Genomic DNA, 19,872 nt, shown 5'->3' with positions numbered 1-19,872 from the left:
ATTACCAAATAACACATATGTTTATGATGATTCTATACAGAACTGCAAGCACCTATTTTATTAATTCTACTGGTGTAGTTGGGCTAGGGCATTTACATATTTACATATTTAAAAGCATATATATCTATTTTTAAATTTTATTTCAATAGTTTCTGGGGTACAGGTGGTTTTTGGTTACATAAATAAGTTCTTTAGTGGTGATTTCTGAGATTTTGGTGCACCCATCACCTGAGTGGTGTACACAGTACCCAATATGTAGTCTTTTAAAAGCATATTATTTTATGTTATTTTATTATTATTATTATTATTTTTGAGGTGGAGTCTCACTCTGTCACCCAGGCTGGAGTGCAGTGGCGTGATCTTGACTCACTTCAACATCCACCTCCCGGGTTCAAGCAATTCTCGTGCCCCAGCCTCCCGAGTAGCTGGGACTACAGGTGCGTGCTACTATGCTCAGCTAATGTTTGCATTTTTAGTAGAGACAGGGTTTCACCATGTTGGCCATGGTGGCTGGTCTCGAACTCCTGACCTCAAGTGATCCACCCACCTTGGTCTCCCAAAGTGCCAGGATTACACATGTGAGCCACTGGGCCCGGCCTAAGTTATGTTATTATAAATTGCTTTTCATTCATATACATAATACATGTAAGTCAGTTATGTTATGCATACAGTAACAGTAAGGGAGGTTTTAAAGTAATTGTTATAAAAAGGGAACATTGACAATGACATAAAATTGTGGGAGGGGCTAAAAAGGGAGGGTGGTGTTGGGATTGTGGGTTGAGCACTTTGCCTGATTGTCACATACTAGTTTTCTTTATTTCTTTCTTTCTTTTTCAGAGATATGGCCTTGCTCTGTGGCCCAGGCTGGAGCGCAGTGGTGTGACCATAGCTCACTGCCACCTTGACCTCCTAAGCTTAAGCAATCCTCTCTCTCAGCTTCCCAAGTTGCTGCGTTTACAGGCACACACCACCATGCCTAGCTAATTTTATTACATTTTTTGTAGAGATGAGTCCTCATTGTGTTTCCCAGGCTGGTCTGGAACTCCTGGGCTCAAGAGATCCTCTTGCCTCGGCCTCAGGAATTGCTGGGGTTACAGATGCACGCCACCCAGAGGCTCCTCTCTGGTTGTGGAGTGGGGTTCAGGAGTGCTCCTCCTACACAGACCTTGTGTTGGGCTGTGGAAGCTGTGTCAAATCCAGTAAGCCTTGCCTAGGAACTTCTTTAGTCTGAGGCTTCTCAACCAAATGGGATTCATCAGCTGAGAACCACCCTTGTTAAGCTTAAATTGACACACACGGGGAGTTTCCTGGTGACATCATCGGCACCCATGGCCTCCGGTCTCACTCACCATCCCAAACTGAGAGCAGATGGGGAGGGCCTCAGGCAGCATCGGAGGGGCATCCCTCGGGTTCTGGTTGCCAGGGATCCCCAGTGGCCAGAGCTGTGATCTCACAGGCTCCCAGGCACCCCGCGGAGCTTACATTCTAGGACCACTCTGCGACTTGAGGGCAAATGAGAAACCTGGGCCAACGCATGTGCGTACAAATGTGGAAGTTGTAAAGACCTTTCTGTGAAGAAGCATCCTTCATTCTAAGGTCATGATTTTCCTATTATTTTTTGTGTTAATATGACCTTGCTTTTATGAAATAATGGTGATGGTAGGTAGAGGAGCTGGGGTATTGTTTCACAAACATCCTTTTACATAGCAAAGTAGTTAGCAACCCTATTTGATGCCCCCTGTTCTCTCTCTCTTATCCTGAACCCCAAAAGTTTTGCAGTGGAAGAAAAAGACATGAAAACAGACTCATTCCTAAGGCAGTGCCAGGGCAGCAGTAGCCATCTGTATTTGTCACGGTGAGGTCACAGAAGAAGGGTTGATTAGCACTGACTGGGAAAACTTCACAAAGGAGGTGGTGTTTGAGCGAAGTCTTGAGCTCCCCAGGGCTGCTTACTGGGCAGTGTGGATGGTGTGGAGTGGGATGGTGAAGGATGGGGTCAGAGGAAGGAAGGGCATGCCCGCCCAGCTGTGTTTGGGTTGCTGCCTCCCTGGAGAGGGGTCATGAAGCCTAGCAGGCAGTGGAGCCCAGGTAATGGCAGACCTTGAGGGGAGCGCCAGTGGGAAGCTTAGACCTATGAACTCCAGACTGTACATTGAGGCCATCAGTTGCAAATGTTTACTTTTTGGTATTTGAAATTCCAAGCTGAACACAGGGAGGTGAGTGAGTTGGAAGCTCGTTTGTGCTAGATGTACTTTAGTCGACCTTCCCCAGACTACAGGGGGCTTCTGAGCCACTGGGCTCCCCAGAGTGACGAGAGACCTGCTGTGTAGACCACTCCTGAAAGACTTTCATGAAGGCACAAAAGCAACAGGTTTGCTGAATGGTGCTGCCCATGCCCCATGAGGAGAACGGTGTATACCATCTCCACACAATGCAGCAAGCCAAGCTCCAGGCTGCACACTTGGGGGCTTTAGAGGATGCCTCATTAGAGTAAAATGGGACTTACTTTTATTTTTTTATAACTCAATTTTATTCTGAGCCCCTGTTTTGCTAGGTGGAAGAAATGTCATCTGAGATAATCTGGGGGTCCTGCCCCTTTCCTCAGGGCTTGCCATTGAGGAAGTCATCAAGGGCTTGCTATCAAGGGCTGGGGTCCCACCCGTCCTCACAGCTTGCTGCTGGGACACCTTCTGCTCTCTGCCCCAGGTCTAGGGCCTCTGCTGGTGTCGGGCGCCTGGCAGTGTTTCACTGGGGAGGCCTCCTTGGCTCCAGCTCATTCCTCTTCCTCTGTGTCTGGTGCCTGCCCAGGGCCTTTCCCAGTAAATGGTACTGGGTGCTCTCTGGTCATCGGCTCCACTGTCTGGATGGATGTTTTGCCTCCCAATCTGAGGCTTAGACAAGGCACAAGGGTCAGGGATCCCCTCTCGGGACCCATCAACGTCTGTATTCCCCCACCTGGGGAAGGGTGCTGGTTTTCTTCATTATGCACCCCCCATCTTTAGGCGAGTTCATTTAGTCCTATTATTATTATTATTATTATTATTATTATTATTATTATTGAAACAGGATCTCCCTGTCTCATCCAAGCTGGAGTGTAGTGGAACAATCGTAGCTCACTGCAACCTCAACCTCCTAGGCTCAAGTGATCCTCCCACCCTGGCCTCCCAAGTAGCTGGGATTACAGGCACGGGCCAGCACACCCAGCAAATTTTTAAATTTCTTGTGAAGACTGGGTCTCACTCTGCCCAGGTTGGTCTCAAGTGACCCTCCTGGCTTCAAGTGATCCTACCACCTCAACCTGCCAAAATGCTGGGATTATAAGTGTGAGCCACTATGCCCAGCCTAGATTAGTCCTTTCTATTTGCCTAAAGGCATAGGCATTTGAAACTCAAAGCCAGGAAAATATTTTCTCTTCCACTTTAATCACCTCCTTTGAGGCATCAAGTGACTCTGGGCTTTGCTGCCTAAAGAGGGTAAAAAGAACCATGGTTGGGTCTGGATACCACCCTAATTATTAAAGCAAAATAAAACAAGTAAGCAAACCAAAGCACCTCTAATCCTCTGCTGCAGTCCCTCCCTAGCGTGGTCTCTGGCACAAGGCATTGGTGCTCTCTGCAGGTGGCCTTTTTGGCCCCAGGCTGATCCTTCATGGGATGGGAAGCTGACCAATGGGTTGAGGAAGCTGGAAACCAGGAAATGGTCACGGGTCAGTTGCTGTCAGCCACTATTCCTTCAGCTCTCACTGCAGTGCTCAGAGACTGCATTTCCTTGGCCACTATCTGGCTTCTGTACCCTGGGATGATGGAAGAGTCAAACAAAAAAAAAAAAACTGTCTTGCTTGTAACTGGAGCTAAAAAAGAAGCAGTGTTTAAGGTCTAGTTTTTTGTTGTTTTTTGGGGGGATTTTTGTTTGTTTATTTGTTTGTTCGAGACAGGGTCTTACTCTGTCGCCCAGGCTGGAGTGCAGTGGTGCGATCAACTGCTCACTGCAGCCTTGACCTCCCAGGCTCAAGTGATCCTCCCACCTCAGCCTCCCAAGTAGCTGGGACCCCAGGCACGCACCACCATGCCTGGCTAATTTAATTCCATATTTTGTAGAGACAGGGTCTCCCTATGTTGCCCAGGCTGGTCTTGAATCCCTGTGTTCAAGCGATCCTCCCACCTTGGCCTCCCAAAATGTTGGGATTACAGGCATGTGCCACGGTGTCAGACTGGTCTTTACTTTTCTTCCAATCCAAGTTCCAGAAACAGGAGCTGCCTTTCTTCGAGATGTAGTTGTTTGTGATTAAGAGATTGGAGTCTGTTTTTCCTGCTTATCACCTGACAACTTTGGAGAGGTAATTTACAAACCCCGTGCCTCAGTTTTCTCCTCTGTAAAGTGGGGATGATAGTGGCATCTGCCTCAAAGCGTTGCTGTGAGGATTGGATGAATCCATGTAAAGTGCTTAGACCTGTGCCTGGCACACAGTCAGCCTTCAATAGATGTTGGCTGGAATTATTAGGTGACTATGGCTCTTGGGAATTTATGAGAGTCCTGACATCACAGGGTTCAATATTTTATTTTTTGTTTAAATTAAATTTAATTTATTGAGACAAAGTCTTGCTCTGTGGCCCAGGCTGGAGTCCAGGGGCACAATCTGGGATCACTGCAACCTCCACCTCCCAGGCTTGAGCCATCCTCCCACCTCATCCTCCCAAATAGCTGGCCTGGCTCCCACCATACCCAGCTAATTTTTGTATTTTTAGTAGAGATGGGGTTTCACCATCTTGCCCAGGCTACTTTCAAACTCCTGAGCTCAAGCAATCCACCCTCCTCGGCATCCCAAAGTGCTGGGATTACAGGCGTGAGCCACCACGCCCAGCCCCAAGATTTTAAACTAAAGGCAGACTATGCAAAGGGAGAGGACTGTTACACAGGAAGCGCTGGGGACTTCAGGCCATGAAAACAAGGCAAAATGATAACATTTCAACTATAAATAGCAGAGCGAACAATTCCTCTGTCATCCTGCAAAACAATGAGCCTCTTCCTTCATGTCGGTTGAAGGATAAATAGAGTCCCCTTCACTCCCCCAGCACACACACAGGGAAGTAACTTGAGAGCCATGTCCAACAGCAGAGGAGGAAATGGGAGTGTGCTGGTGGGGGCTGATTCTGCAGCACTGGTCCCTTGGAGTCTGACTGGGAGGACTGCTGTGCATAGCCCGGCGAAGTCCCACCCAAGCAAGCTCCTGGACAAGCCTGCAGTGTGGGCTTCCAGGAGGGGGTATGGCGACCCTGCCAGCTGCTGGGCCCAAAGCTTCTCTGACAAGGGAAAGGCAGAGAAACATCTTTATCTGTGGATTTCAAAGGCATCCCTTAGGGAGCTGGAGGCTTCAATGAGCTGTGATTGTGCCACTGCACTCCAGCCTGAGTGACCCTGTCTTAAAAAAAGAAAAAAGAAACATCTCCAAGGATTCCAGAGCTGGACGCATCTGCAGGAACTGGCTCCAGCCTCCGCCTTTGGCTTCTTGGTCACTCATGACTAATAACCTCGCCATCACCAACGTCACCTCTAATGTTTCTTTGGAACATTTATTACATACGTGGCACTTTTTATTTTATTTTATTTTATTTTATTTTATTTTATTTTATTTTTAAGAGACAGAATCTTGCTCCGTCCTGCAGGCTAGAGTGCAGAGGCACAATCATAGCTCACTATAGCCTTGACCTCCTGGGCCCAAAAGATCCTGGGCCCAAACCTCAGCCTCCTAAGTGGCTGGAACTACAGGTGCACACCACCACATTTGGCTAATTCCTTTTTGTAATTTTTTTTTTTTTTTTTTTTTTGAGATGGAGTCTCACTCTGTCACCCAGGCTGGAATGCAATGGCGTGATCTTGGCTCACTGCAACCTCCACCTCCCAGGTTCAAGCTGTTCTCCCTGCCTCAGCCTCCTGAGTAGCTGGGATTACAGGTGACCACCACCACACCTGGCTAATTTTTGTATTTTTAGTAGAGACAGGGTTTTGCTGTGTTAGCCAGTCTGGTCTTGAACTCCTGATCTCAAGTGATCCATCCTCTTGGGCCTCCCAAAGTGCTGGGATTACAGGCCTGAGCCACTGTGCCTGGCCCTATTTTTTGTAGAGACAGGATCTCACAATGTTACCCTGGCTGGTCTTGAACTCCTGGCCTCAAGTGATCCTCCCACCTCAGCCTCCTAAAGTGCTCAGATTACAGGCATACACCATGGTATCCAGCCTATGTGGGTGACACTTTTCTAAATACTGGTGCCTCTGCATGCCAGCACACCAAGGCCTCCCAAAACCCTGCCCCAAAGGCCTCCTCCTCCAGAAACTCAGTTGCTCTGGGAAGCTGGCTGAAGTCAGGCCACAAATATTTCTGGGCACCTACTATGTGCCAGACACTGATCTGAATAAGACACACTGCCACTGTGCTAAATGACATTGCAAGTACGATGAAGGTGAGCAAAGGGGAAGTACTGGCTGCCACCAAGAAGGGTGCTGGCCTTCCCCAGGGTCCCCTGGGCCAGAGCCTGGGCCAGCTACTGACACCTCACTGGTCAGCTGGCCATTGTTTCACATTTATGTGTGCCCCTCATTCTGTCTAGCGGATGTCTGGTTGAGTGACTTAATGGCAACAGAGTTGGGAAGGGATTCTGGGGTGTGTCCAGCCTTGAACTCCGAAAGGACAGGGCTATACTCACCCCACATCTTAGTGCCCAGTAGTGGATGTGCAGGAGTAAACCTGGAGTCCATCAATACAGGAAGGAGCAATTGAATAGACGAATCCTTCATTGTCTCCTGTAAGGCAAAATTGTAAGGGAACTTAAGCTATTTCACACTCCTTCCTGTCCTTTGAAGGCTCACTCACTGCTTGGCTCACAGAAAGAACTCAATAATATTTGTTGAAAAACAAACGGATGCAAATATGAATTAGTACAACCCTGGTGTCTATCATAGTGCAGGGAATGCAGTGCATAGTACTCTGTAAATGTTTGGCAAATTAGTGAATCACATTATTAACAATATGCATTTCACTAAGGAAATGATCAAAAAAAGCCAGGCACAGTGGCTAATGCCTGTAATCCCGGGACTTTGGGAGGCCAAGGCAGGAGGATTGCTTGAGATCAGGAGTTCCAGACCAGCCTGGACAACAGAGTGAGGCTCCCATTTCTATGAAAAATTTAAAAAATTAGCTGGGCATGGTGGTACCTGCATGTAGTCTCAGCCACTTGGGAGGCTGAAGTTCAAGGATGGCTTGAGCCCGGGAGTTTGAGGGTTACAGTGAGCTATGAGACCCACCACTGTAGTCCAGCCTGGGCAATAGAACAAGACCTTGTCTCTAAAAAAAAAAAAAAAAAGAAAGAAAGAAAGAAAGAAAACAGAAAAAGAAAAGAAAAAAGAAATTTTTTCAATATTTATTGGTGATAGATTTTTTTACAACCATACACGTGTTTACCGCCTTTCCTTGAATTTCTTAGCAAATTTTTAAACAACAACAAAACCAACAGACCCTTGACTCACCAAGGGAAAGGTGGTTTGAGTCTAAGTTTAAAAAACTCTCCATGTGAGCATCTGAATAAACTCCAGAGCCTGATAGTCACCTTTGGCTGAGGCTGGGGCTGCTCAGAGTGAAAGGCTGGGGATGGGGGAGGAGGGGCTGCTTGGAAAGTACAGCTATCTCAACCACACTCTCTCTGGGAATTCACTCTTTTTTCTATTTTCAACATCATTATCCTATTTCCATATGATTTTACAAGATGCAAAGCAAATATTAGTACAGGCTCTTCTCTGCAAAAAGAAGCCATTTAATCTAATGAAGTACTGTCCATGGTGATGTTTGGACAAGCTGACTTCATACTAAGTCAACATTGAGGGGACTCTCAGAGCAGGCTCCCATGTAAGCTTTATGTCAGCATCCCACCTTGGCTCAGCGTGACCCTCCATCAGAAAGAGTCAGACAAAGATGGGAGACTGAGAGAGACCTGGCGGCCGAAAGCTCAAGGCTGAGAGGAAAGGCTCCTGGCCGAGTACCCTTGGGGGCTTCAGGGCCCATTTTGTCCTCTGAAGTGGTCTCTTGGAGCTCACCTCTGTCACCAAGCACTCTTCTTGCTCCCCACCTTGCCTCAAAGGTGGGGGGGTGGGGAAAGATCTTTCTTTGCCAGCTTCCTCAATACCCTCTTTTTTCTTCATTCTTCCTCTTTTCCAGGGATATTTGCTTAAAAAAAAAGAAAGACTTGGCTAGGTGTGATGGCTTCTCGTGCCTATAATCCCAGCACTTTGGGAGGCCAAGGCAGGAAGATCACTTGAGCCCAGGAGGTTGAGCCTACAGTGAGCTATAAGTGTACCACTGCCCTCCAGCCTGGGTGAGAGAGGGAGCCCCTGTCTCTTTGGAAAAAAACAAAAAGAAGGACCCAAAGACCAGGAAAGGTGTTGCTATGTAGAGGTAGGGGTTCCTTGCTTTCTCTTCAACCTGTCCCCAGGAGAAGGAGAGAAGGCTTCTGCCCACCATTCTCCCTAGAGGTCTGCATCTGTCATAAGCATCAGGCCTGACGCTGTGTCAGGGAGTCACATTCCACTTCCTCTCCACTCACCCCAACCAGCTCAGAGCCACCAAACTTGCCCAATTACTAGAGTGGACTCCAGGAGGTCACTTTACCTACTCGGTAAAGGCTTGGCATCTCCCTCTGAAACATTCTTCCCACTTGGTCTCTTCCCCCTGCCATCATCACAATTTCTCCTATACCCACATGCGGCCATACTATTATTTCATTTAATTTCTTTTTTTTTTTTTTTTTTTAAAGATAGGGTCTCCCTCTCTCACCCAGGCTGGAGTGCAGTGGCATGACAGTGGCTCACAGCAGCCTCAAATTCCTGGGTTCAAGCAATCCTCCCACCTCAGTCTTCTAAGTAGCTGGAGCTACAGGTGTGAGCCACCATGCTCTGCCTCTATTTTTTAAAAACCAGCTTTATGGCCAGGTGCGGTGGTTCATGCCTGTAATCCCAGAACTATGGGAGGCCAAGGCAGGCGGATCACAAGGTCAGGAGTTCAAGACCAGCCTGGCCAACATAGTGAATCCCTGTCTCTACTAAAAATACAAAATTTAGCCGGGCGTGGTGGTGTGTGCCTGTAGTCCCAGCTACTCAGGAGGCTGAGGCAGGAGAATCACATGAACCCAGGAGGCAGAGGTTGCAGTCAGCCGAGATTGTGCCACTGCACTTCAGCTTGGGCGACAGAGCAAAACTCTATCTCAAAAAAAAAAAAAAAAAATCAGCTTTATAAGGTATAATTTATGTACATTAAAATTTACCATTTCAAGTGTATAGTTTGATACATTTTGATAAATGTATGTAGTCTATAGCCTCTACTACAATTACAATATATAGAATATTTCCGTTACCCAAAAAGTCCTCCATGCCCTTTGGCAGTCGCTCCCTCCCATCTCAGCCTCTGGCAATGCTGATCTTCCTTCTGTCCTTGTAACTTTGCCTTTTTAAAGTTTCATGGAAGAATCACACAGCACCTAGTTTTGTGGATTTCTCAGCATAATGCTTTTGAGGTCCATCCAAGTTTTTGAATATATTAATAGTCCATTTCTGCCGGGTGCACTTGCCTGTAATCCCAGCACTTTGGGAGGCCGAGACGAGTGAATCACTTGAAGCTAGGAGTTTGAGACCAACCTGGCCAACATGGTGAAACTCCGTCTCTACTAAAAATACAAAAATTAGCCAGGTGTGGCGTGTGCCTGTACTCCCAGCTACTCAGAAGGCTGAGGCACAAGAATCGCTTGAACTCGGGAGGCAGAGGTTGCAGTGAACGACACTGGGAGGCGATGGTTTCAGTGAGATCGTGACACTGCACTCCAGCCTGGGCAACAGAGCAAGATTCCATCTCAAAAAAAAAGTTATTTATTTTTATTTTATTTTATTATATAAAAGATTATATATATATAAATTAAAATATCATAAAATATATATATAAAGTAATAAAATAGAATAAAAATAAATTATAAAATAAAAATATAAAAAACAAAGTATTATAAAAAATTTAAAGTTATATAGTACTAGCTATATATAATATATAGTACATTTTTTTTTTTAGACAGAGTCTCACTCTGTCGCCCAGGCTGAAGTGCAGTGTGAGATCTCCAGCCACTGCAGACCTCCATCTCCCGGGTTCAAGTGATTCTCCGCCTCAGCCTCCCAAGTATCTGGGATTAAGCATGCACCACCGTATGCGCCGCAATTTTTGTATTTTTAGTAGAGGACAGGGTTTCACCATGTTCCCAGATGTTTCGAACTCCTACCTAGGTTATCTGCCTGCCGTGCTCCCAACTGTTATCGGATTACAGAATGAGCCACAGAGCTCCAACCCTTATATATTATAAATTAAAATATAAAAATAAAAATAATATATATATTATTAGAGAAAGGGACTTGCTCTGTTTCCCAGGCTGGAGTGCAGTGGTGCAATCATAACTCATTTCAGCCTCAAATTCCTGAGGCTCAAGGGATCCTCCCACCTCAGCCTCCTGAGTAGTATAGGATAGGAATAGGCATGTGCCACCATGCCGAGTTAACTATTTTTTATTTTTTCTATCAACCCCTGCTTTTTTTTTTTTTTTTTTTTGAGACAGGGTCTTACTTTGTTGCCTAGGCTGGAGTGCAGTGGTATAGTCCTAGCTCACTGCAGCCTTGACCTCTCAGGTTCAAGCGATCCTCCTGCCTTAACCTCTCAAATAGCTAGGACTACAGGCACATGCCACCATGCCCTGCTAATTTTTGTAGAGATGGGGTCTCACTATGTTGCCCATGCTGGTCTTTATAATTTAATTATATAGAGAGAGATATATAAATTAAAAATAATATTACACTTACACAAAACTTAGTAGCACTACTATAAATAGAAAACCTTTATATCTTATGATAAATCAACACAGGCAAAATATTAAAAGGATAATTTTAAGGTTACACAATTCCAGCTAGCTCCTGTTGCCTGCTATCTTAGATTCTCTAGAAGTCAAGCCAGGGCTTGAATATAAGGTGGGGATTCTTGTGCAAGAGATTTACGGGGGCACTCCTGGTGAAGGAGGGAGGGAAACAGAAAGAGGCTAAGCAAAGGCGTGGGGCCAGCTGAAGCTCTGAAACAGGAATGGGACCAGAGTTGAACCACCTCAAGGCATGAGAGCTGGGCCTTTGTGCCTTGCATCAATCAGTCATTGCTCCATACCTCGGGATGATGGTATAATCTCCCACCTATTTCCAGGTGAGGCAAGTTCCAAAAGAAGGGTGTGGCTGTTAAGTGCTAGCTGCCATCATTCACAGCAGCTGGGAGGTGAATGTATCAACTAGGTGAAGGGGATTAGACAGGACCAGCAGCATCTATTGTACCAGTACCAGCCACAGGCTTTAACCTAAGGTTTCCTCTTTTTTTTTTTTTTTTTTTTTTTTTGACAGGGTGTCACTCTGTTGCCCAGGCTGGAGTGTGCAGTGGTATAGTCATGGCTCACTGCAACCTCAAACTCCCAGGCTCAAGGGATCCTTCTGCCTCAGCCTCCCAAGTAGATAAGACTACAAGCACACACCGCTATGCCCAGCTAATTTTTTGTTCTTTGTAGAGAAAGGGTCATCACTATGATGCTCAGTCTGGTCTTGAACTCCTGGACTCAAGCAATCCTCCTGCATAGGCCTCCCAAAGTGCTGAGATTACAGGCATCAACCACTACACCTGTCTGGTTTGCTATATTTTGGAGTTAAAAAGAAACAAGAAAATGTGGCCGGGCACAGTGGCTCATGCCTGTAATCCCAGCACTTTGGGAGGCTGAGGTTGATGGATCACTTGAGGTCAGGAGTTTGAGACCAGCCTGGCTAACATGATGAAACCCCGTCTCTACTAAAAATACAAAAATTAGCCAGGAGTGGTGGTGCTTGCCTGTCGTCCCAGCTACTTAGGAAGCTGAGGCAGGAGAATTGCTTGAACTCAGGAGGTGGAGGTTGCAGATTGCAGTGAGCCTAGATCATACCACTGCACTCCAGCCTGGGCAACAGAGCTCCGTCTCAAAAAAAAAAAAAAGAAAAGAAAAGAAATTAGGAAATGTTAGAGTGATGTTAAAGACAGGTTAGCACCAAATAGAGACTTTCTCCTTAATGTCATCAGATAATGGGAAAGAGAATTGAAAATGAACTAGCTTTCTTATTGATACACTGTTCCTTCATGCTCTGCCTGGTCTTTTTGCCAGCTTGGGTGGCCCAGCGTGTCCCACACTTTGGGAAACACTGCTGTAAGGCTTTCAACAGGATCCAGCCTGCCATGCCCCACTCAGCTCCTCTCTGCAGTGCTTTCTTACTTCCCAGCCGTTTCATCCAGCAGCGTTATGTTACACAGAGGGCCCACTGTTTACTCCCAGCTTATTCCCTGCCTTTCCGTTCTTCTGTATATTGCAGGAAGCTGTGTTTCCCAGGCTCCCTTGCCAAGTGGCTTTCACATAGTTTTGTGTGTTGGGAGAAACTGGTACAAGATCAGAGTACGGTGGGGTGAGAAGTGCGGGTCAACCATTTCCCCCCTCTTGCTCTGCACCTTCCACAGTGGCTGTGTGTCTTCTACAGTTCCAAGCCCTTCTGTGGCTCTGACTCCTGCCAGACAACCCTAACCTCCATGGGGCCAGCCCTACCGTGGTTCTAGCTGTTGCCACCAACAATGGCTTCTAGGTCTCACCTCCTCAGCCTTGGAATAAGAGGCTTCCTGCTGGTGCTAAGCTGTGTTCCTCACTATCCCCTGTTCCGGTTTTCATCCTTCCACTATCTATGTAAGCAATTCCTTGTGTTAAACTCCCTCTGTTGAAAGACCTAGAGTGGTTTCTTAATTCTGACACAGAGAAGGAGCAAGACAGCAGTGAGCTAATCAAGGGTTTACAAAGTCATCAATGAGAAGTTCTGCATCAGCCAATCCATTGCTAAGGTCCTTTGGCTATGAAAGTCACCCAAGGCCAAGACCTCAGCTTTTCCCACTTGAAAATCCTTGAATATAGACGGAGTTGGAGGAAGAGGAGTAATAAACTATTCCTCCAAAAATCCAGATGTGTGTTAATAGCCCCAGCCTTGGCCCTGCACCTCCCCTTCTCCCTCCTCTCGACAATTCCTGACTTGATTAGTTACCAGGACTAATGCCTTTCTGCTGGTTCATCAGGAAAAAAAAAAAAAAAAAGGTTTCTAATACAAAAACTAGCCAGGTGTAGTGGCACATGCCTATAATCCCAGCTACTCCGGAGGTTGAGGCATGAGAACTGCTTGAATCTGGAAGGTGGAGGTTGCAGTGAGTCGAGATTGTGCCATTGCACTCCAGTCTGGGCGACAGAGCAAGACTGTCTCAAAAAAAAAAAAAAAGAAGAGTTTCTCACATGTCCTGTGGGGACTCTCATGAACAATCAGGATATAAAGAACCAAAGAAAGAGAGAGAGAGAGAGAGATCACAATGGGTTAATTTGGAGCCACTTAAATAGATGGTTTTATGAAACCTAATTCCCTCTGTTATTTCTAAGTGTGCCACTGAGAATTTTAAGGCTTGCACACAGCTACTGCTTTCCACTGCAGGCGGGAATTGCCCTCCAGGTGGGAGAGCCAGAGAGGGATGCAATCAGTCCTAGGAGGTCAAGGCTGAGTCCAGGACTCCAGTGCTTTGCCTAGGACTTTGTTTCATTTTCTCCTTGGAAATGGGCCATGATTAGAGAGGGCCGGAAAGGAGCTCTGCTCTGGGGAGGTGAGCCAAGCAGCAGATCTGCCTTGTGCTGGTGCAGCCACAAGTGCCAGGGGGTACCACTTTGTGTTAGATGTCCTGACACTTTTCATCAGTCTCCTTGCTGGATGGGACTGATCCCGGACCAGCACACACGAGGGCCTCCCAGAAGGCAGGAGTGTTTTCCATTTGTGACATTAGATCTTTAAAAAGTAAAAAAGCCAGACGCTAGTGCCTGTAATCCCAGCACTTTGGGAGGCCGGGGCAGGCGGATCACTTGAGGTCAGGAGTTTGAGACCAGCCTGGCCAACATAGTGAATCTGCGTCTCTACTAAAAATACAAAAATTAGCCTGGCGTGGTGGCGTGTGCCTGTAATCTCAGCTACTCAGGAGGCTGAAGCAGGAGAATCACTTAAACCCAGGAGGTGGAGGTTGCAGTGAGCAGAGATCACACCACTGCACTCCAGCCTGGGCAACAGAGTGAGACTCCGTCTCAAAAAACAAACAAATGAAAAATTAATACTTTGTAGATCTGTTATTTATGTAGGTGTTACCCATAGTCTGGGCAAGGGCAACTTGGTGACGGTGGATTCACAGTCCTGCCAGCACCTCCTCCTTCCTGGATCCTAGGATTCCATCAGGGGTGCTCCTGGCAGGGAGCAGCTGGGAAACTGCCCCAAGCAAGACTCACCAAAAAGTGAGATGGGTGGCAAGGGTCCAGGAATAGGTTTTGGCAACACAGAGGGAAACACATACTAAGTGAGTTTATTTTGGGTTTTTCCATCTTTGAGTATTTACTTTGCATCAGGCACTGGGCTAGGTACCTCCCGTGCCTTGGCTCACCTGATCAACACAACAACCCGGGAGTCAGGTGCTATTTTAAATTGCTGTTTTGCAGAGGAGGTGCACCAAGGCTCACAGATGTAAAGTAACATGCCAAGGTCACACAGCTGCCTGGGGCCCATATTGCAAGAGCAGGGTCTAAACTCCTCAGCCTGGGAGGCAAAACAAACATCTGGTGAGGCAAGGGTCAGCTACTGAGAGGCAGAGGGAAGTTCCAGCTTGGGGATAGTGGAAACGTGCTGACGTGAAAGTTGGGCCAAAATAGGCACACAAAGGAACAAGCTGGGGATTTGCTCTGCAAAACCGATGATCAGTGTTCTTGGAAGCTGTGTTCCTGCTTCACCTGAAGGCTCTGGCTGGTGTTATCTTTCTTCACACTGACTCTGTCCCAGGAAGCCTTTATTTCTTGCTCACCACAGACAGGATGGAGCAACTGCTCTGTACTAGGGCTTCCTAAGGGCTGCAGGAAACACAGATATTGACAGCACAGGATCTCTGCTCTCAAGAAACCCACAGAGTAAAGGGAAGAGGGACATTTATCCAAACAGAAATGACCAAGCCATGCCTAAGGAGAAAAGTGAGCAAACCATCAGAGACACAGAAAGGAGGGCTAATCAGGGAAGACTTCTCAGAGGAGGTGGTCTTTGAGCGGGACCCAGAGATGGACTGGGGATACCATGGTTGGATTGAGAGGAAAGGCTAGTCCAGGCTGAGGAAACAGATACAGAGGAGGAAAGGAAGGAAATGGTTAGGACAGGGGAGGAGCCAGATGTGGCTGGAGTGTGAGCTGTTGGGCTAGAATAGGATGAGTCTGGAAAGGTAATTTGGGCCAGATTATAAAAGGTCTTGACTGAAGGGGCGGTATTCCCCCAGCAAGAGAAACATGTGATATAAGCTCTTCATGAATGAGAACCTCGGCTCTTACATCAACACATATCCTCAGAACACCACTGCAGGACAGGGGTCAGGCTCCCAGTTTTACACAGGAAAAAACCAAAGTTTGTAGCAATTCTTACTCTACACTTCCTTCCTCCTCCACCATTAAAGAGGTCTGTCTTGGAGGCCCCCTCTGTTTTCCTGAGGACAACCTAATCCAACCACAGGGTCCTCGTGGCTAAGTAAAATCATCATTTCCCCAAGAGAAAGGCTACTCCGAGAAGCATGGGGAAGGGAACAGGGCACAAGACAGGGAGGAAAGAAACCTGGGTTCAGTCTGGACTCTGTCAACAGCCTGTGAGCTTAGGGAAGTCACTTCCTCTCTCTGGGTCTTGGTTTCCTCATCTGTAAAGTGAGGAATTGAACTGAGTACTTGCCAACTCCCAGAGTCTGTGAGCAGTGAAATGGGGCCTGGGCATAGAGGGAGAGAAGGGAAGGAGCGTGCCTTCATTTTTCGGTATTTTTGTGTGTGTCCTGGACACTATGCCTCATGCAAAGGACAGGGACAGAGGGAAGAATACGGCTCCCTAAGAAGGAGAAAGACAAGTGAAATGACAGAAACAGAGGCGTTGAAAACAGCAGGGCTCAAAGTTAGGCTGGAGATCAGGGAGGGCCTCACAGAACTGGAGCCTGAGCAGCCTGTGAAGGAAGGACAGGAACTCATTGCCCAGCAATCAGGATGGCCAGCGCCTTCCAGGCAGGGGAGCTGTGTGGACAATACAAGGAAGGAGACAACTGCATGTGTGTTCAGGCAGGTGCAAATGTGGATTGGTAGTGGGGTGAGGAGGACCCTGGAGAAACAGATCGGTCTGGAGAGATCAACCAGGTCTTGTGGCCAGGGAGAAGTTTTGGGGTCTGATCAATGACTGATGGCAGGCTGATTAGAGGACCTCCCACCCCCAAAGAGGCTCCCTGTCCCCCTGTGCAGTTCTCACCTCCCCACCAAGGCAGAAAGACTCAGCACAGCTGCCTCTTATGTGCAGGCTGGAGGAGGAGAGCAGGGCTCCAGGTGGGAGTCACAGAGGCCCTTGGTTGGTGCAAAATTGAGGAAACTAGGACACCTGCTCTCTGCCTGACAGTTCTACAAACTGCAGCCTGAGTGTGCACAGCATTAAAACTGATTTCAGGCCGGGCACAGTGGCGCATGCCTGTAATCCCAGCACTTTGGGAGGCCTAGGTGGGTGGATCACTTGAGGCCAGGAGTTCGAGACCAGCCTGGGCAACATGGCAAAACCCTGTCTCTACTAAAAATGCAAAAATTAGCCAGGCGTGGTGGCACACGCCTGTAATCCCAGCTACTCGGGTGTCTGAGGCATGACAAGCACTTGAACCTGGGAGGTGGAGGTTGCAGTGAACCGAGATGGCACCACTGCACTCCAGCCTGGGCAACAGAGTGAGACTCTGTCTCAAAAAAAAACAAAAACAACTATCATCTGAGCCAAAGAGAATGCAAAATCAGGCAGCATGGATTCAGGACTCAGGGCTGTATCCCAGGGTGCATGTCTCCAGGCCAGGTGTAAGCATTCAATAAATATGTTAACTTTTTATTTATTCTTTATTTTATTTATTTATTTGTTTGTTTATTTTTGTAGGGAACAGGGCCTCGCTATGTTGCCCAGACTGGTCTTGAACTCCTGGCTCAAGTGATCCTCCTGTTTCAGCCTCTCAAAGCTCTGGGATTATAGGGATCAGCCACTGCCCCTGTGCCAAAATGTTAACTTCTTTACATATTAATGCCCCATCCCCAGAGCCAATAAGATTACCTGCTTTGTGAGGGCAAAGACAGTGTCTCTGCCACCTTTATAGCCCTCTTAACTGTTGGCCTCTTGCTTTGAAGTTCCACAGAACTGAGTTTTCTGCCAAGCTGGGCTACTTCCTGCTATGTGACCTGACAAGCCACTCGTCCTGACTCTGGAGAACAGGGATGATCAAGCCCAGGCCAGAGTGTTGGAAGGATCTTTGAGAGACTCCCACTCCCCTGCACTTCATTGAGGCAGCAATTGTGACTATCGTTATTGTGATCTCTAAGTGGATGAGGAAGTAGACCTTGGGTAAGACTTCCCCTTTCTGGGTTTCCAGTTTCTTCAGCTGTAAACAAAGGTGCTTGACTTGTCTTTAGTTCCACTTGGAACATCTCTGTGACCAGAAGAGATGTTCCAAGATCTTCTTGCAAGAGGAGTCTCCTGGCTGCTGGCTTCCCAAGAAGCACCCTTGCCCTGGGATCCATGGAAGTGGTAGAAACATGGTGGTCCTAAGTTCTTAGACTCTCAGAGCAAAAAGTTCATGAATCCTTCCATGGATAGGCCTTACGGGTGGCCCAGGAGCCTCCTAAATTGAGTGCAAAATGTTATGAGTACATTTAATGGGGAGAAGGCCCTATTAATTGCCATTTTAATTCACAAAATCTGTCTACATCCTAAAGGGTCCTTGAAGGTGTGTGCTGAATCTCCAGGACTCAGCCCAGTGTATATTTTTGTGGAGTGAAATAAATGAACATTTGTGTGCTGACATCCTGCTTCAGCTGCGTGTTTTTCCAAGGTGTGAAAAAGACCTGAATTTAAGGTGACTTCTGTTAATTCCATGGCAAACCTCTTTCAACAGACAAAATTACAACAAATTTAGCTTAAAGATCTTAATTGGCTTTTATTTGCTATTCCAGAATCAGGCAACACTTATTTCATAAGACAGATGAGTGCTCTGATAAGCTGAGCACAGGAGCTTGATTTTATTTTATTTATTTTTTCTTTTTTTTTTTTTGTTTGAGATGGAGTCTCCCTCCGTCACTTAGGCTGGAGTGCAATGGCGCCATCTTAGCTCTCTGCAACCTCCACCTCCCGGGTTCAAGCAATTCTCCTGCCTCAGACTCCTGAGTAGCTGGAATTAGAGGCATGCACCACCATGCCTGGCTAATTTTTGTATTTTTAGTGGAGACGGGGTTTCACCACGTTGCCCAGGATGATCTTGAACATCTGACCTTAGGTAATCCGGCCGCCTTGGCCTCCCAAAGTGCTGGGATTACAGGCATGAGACACGGCGCCGAGCCCGCAACTTGCTTTTATAAACAGAGGGGTTGAGGGAAGCAGAAAGAGAAAACAGAAAATGAATAGGTCATTTCAAAGCTACTTTTCTTGTAAAGGTTAAAGCAGAGGGAACTTTTTTTCATCATGCCAGCTAAAACCAGTGTGTTTGGGGATTTGGCTATTATCACTCTCTCTGTCCTGATTTCTTGGAAGGTCAGATAAACAACTTACTTTCAGTTTGGTGGTGTGGAACTTCACATGAGTGACTCCATTCTGGTTTGGTCTGTTGAGCCTGGTGTGGGAGCTCGGTCCAAACCAATGGCCTCCTAAAAATCTTATTTCATACCCCAGTAATTTTTAGATTACGACACCCTACTGTTTACCAATTTTATGCAGGTTCCTATACTCCTCCATATTCCCCTTGCCTCATAGTGCCTGCAAATGCTGATGAATATAAACTCATTAAAGCATAAAATATATTAAAAATAATTTTGTCGGGTCATCTTTAAGACTCTCCTAGCACCACTGAAAGTTGTTGATACTTCCCCCATGGTACTGCAGAACCGAGATTTAGAATACCATTGCCTACTTTAGGAAATATAGTTTAAGGGAAAATGCGGGTTATAGCCTGTGTCCTAGAAACATTTCAAAGCCAGAAGGTCTTTTAGACTTTCTGTAGGTCTTGATGACGTGGTTTGGTGGCCAGGGCAAAGAGGTGCTCTGGCCTCAAAACATCAGAAGGCCTTTATTGGCACTGCTTGACTATATCATACAATGTAGTGCTGGTTTATTGTCCTGTATTATTTTTATTTTTATTTTTTTTTAGCTTCCTTCCATCCTTGTCAATTGTATTGTTTTTAAGGTCTGTGTTATTAAAATAGTCGATGCACAAGGTAATAAATTATTATTATTATTATCTTGAGACAGAGTCTTGCTCTGTTGCCCAGGCTGGATGGAGTGCAGTTGTGCGATCTTGGCTCACGGCAACCTCTGCCTCCTGGGTTCAAGCAATTCTTCTGCCTCAGCCGTCCAACTACAGGTGCTCGCCACCATGTCCAGCTACACTTTTGTATTTTTAGTAGAGATGGGGTTTTGCCATGTTGCCCAGGCTGGTCTCAAACTCCTGGGCTGGTCTCAAACTCCTGAGCTCAGGTAATCAGCCCACCTTGGCCTCCCAAAGTGCTAGGATTACAGATGTGAGCCACTGCACCTGGCCTACATGGTACTAAATTAAATAGTTCAGCATTACTGATGACACAGTCTTCCATCCCATGCCTCCCAACCTCAGAAGTCATCTCTTTCACCACTAGAAATCTGAGAATCTGAGTCTTTTTTTTTTTTTTT

General features: G+C 46.7%; 1 long non-coding RNA gene across 1 annotated transcript in view; it reads left to right on the top strand.

The window, feature by feature from the left end:
* Nucleotides 1-1,955: 1,955 nt before the first annotated feature.
* LOC108527429 (uncharacterized) overlaps nucleotides 1,956-19,872 on the top strand; it is a 44,791-nt gene continuing 26,874 nt past the window's right edge. Inside the window, exons 1-2 of the long non-coding RNA XR_001884809.1 lie at nucleotides 1,956-2,088; nucleotides 17,346-17,559. This is a non-coding gene — a long non-coding RNA (uncharacterized LOC108527429). The remainder of the gene's footprint in view (nucleotides 2,089-17,345; nucleotides 17,560-19,872) is intronic.

This window comes from Rhinopithecus bieti, unplaced genomic scaffold, assembly GCF_001698545.2.
Source record: "Rhinopithecus bieti isolate Rb0 unplaced genomic scaffold, ASM169854v2 scaffold_618, whole genome shotgun sequence".
NCBI classification, from domain to species: domain Eukaryota; kingdom Metazoa; phylum Chordata; class Mammalia; order Primates; family Cercopithecidae; genus Rhinopithecus; species Rhinopithecus bieti.
The sequence above is the reverse complement of the archived record's forward strand: the minus strand, read 5'-3'. Positions and strand labels throughout refer to the sequence as shown.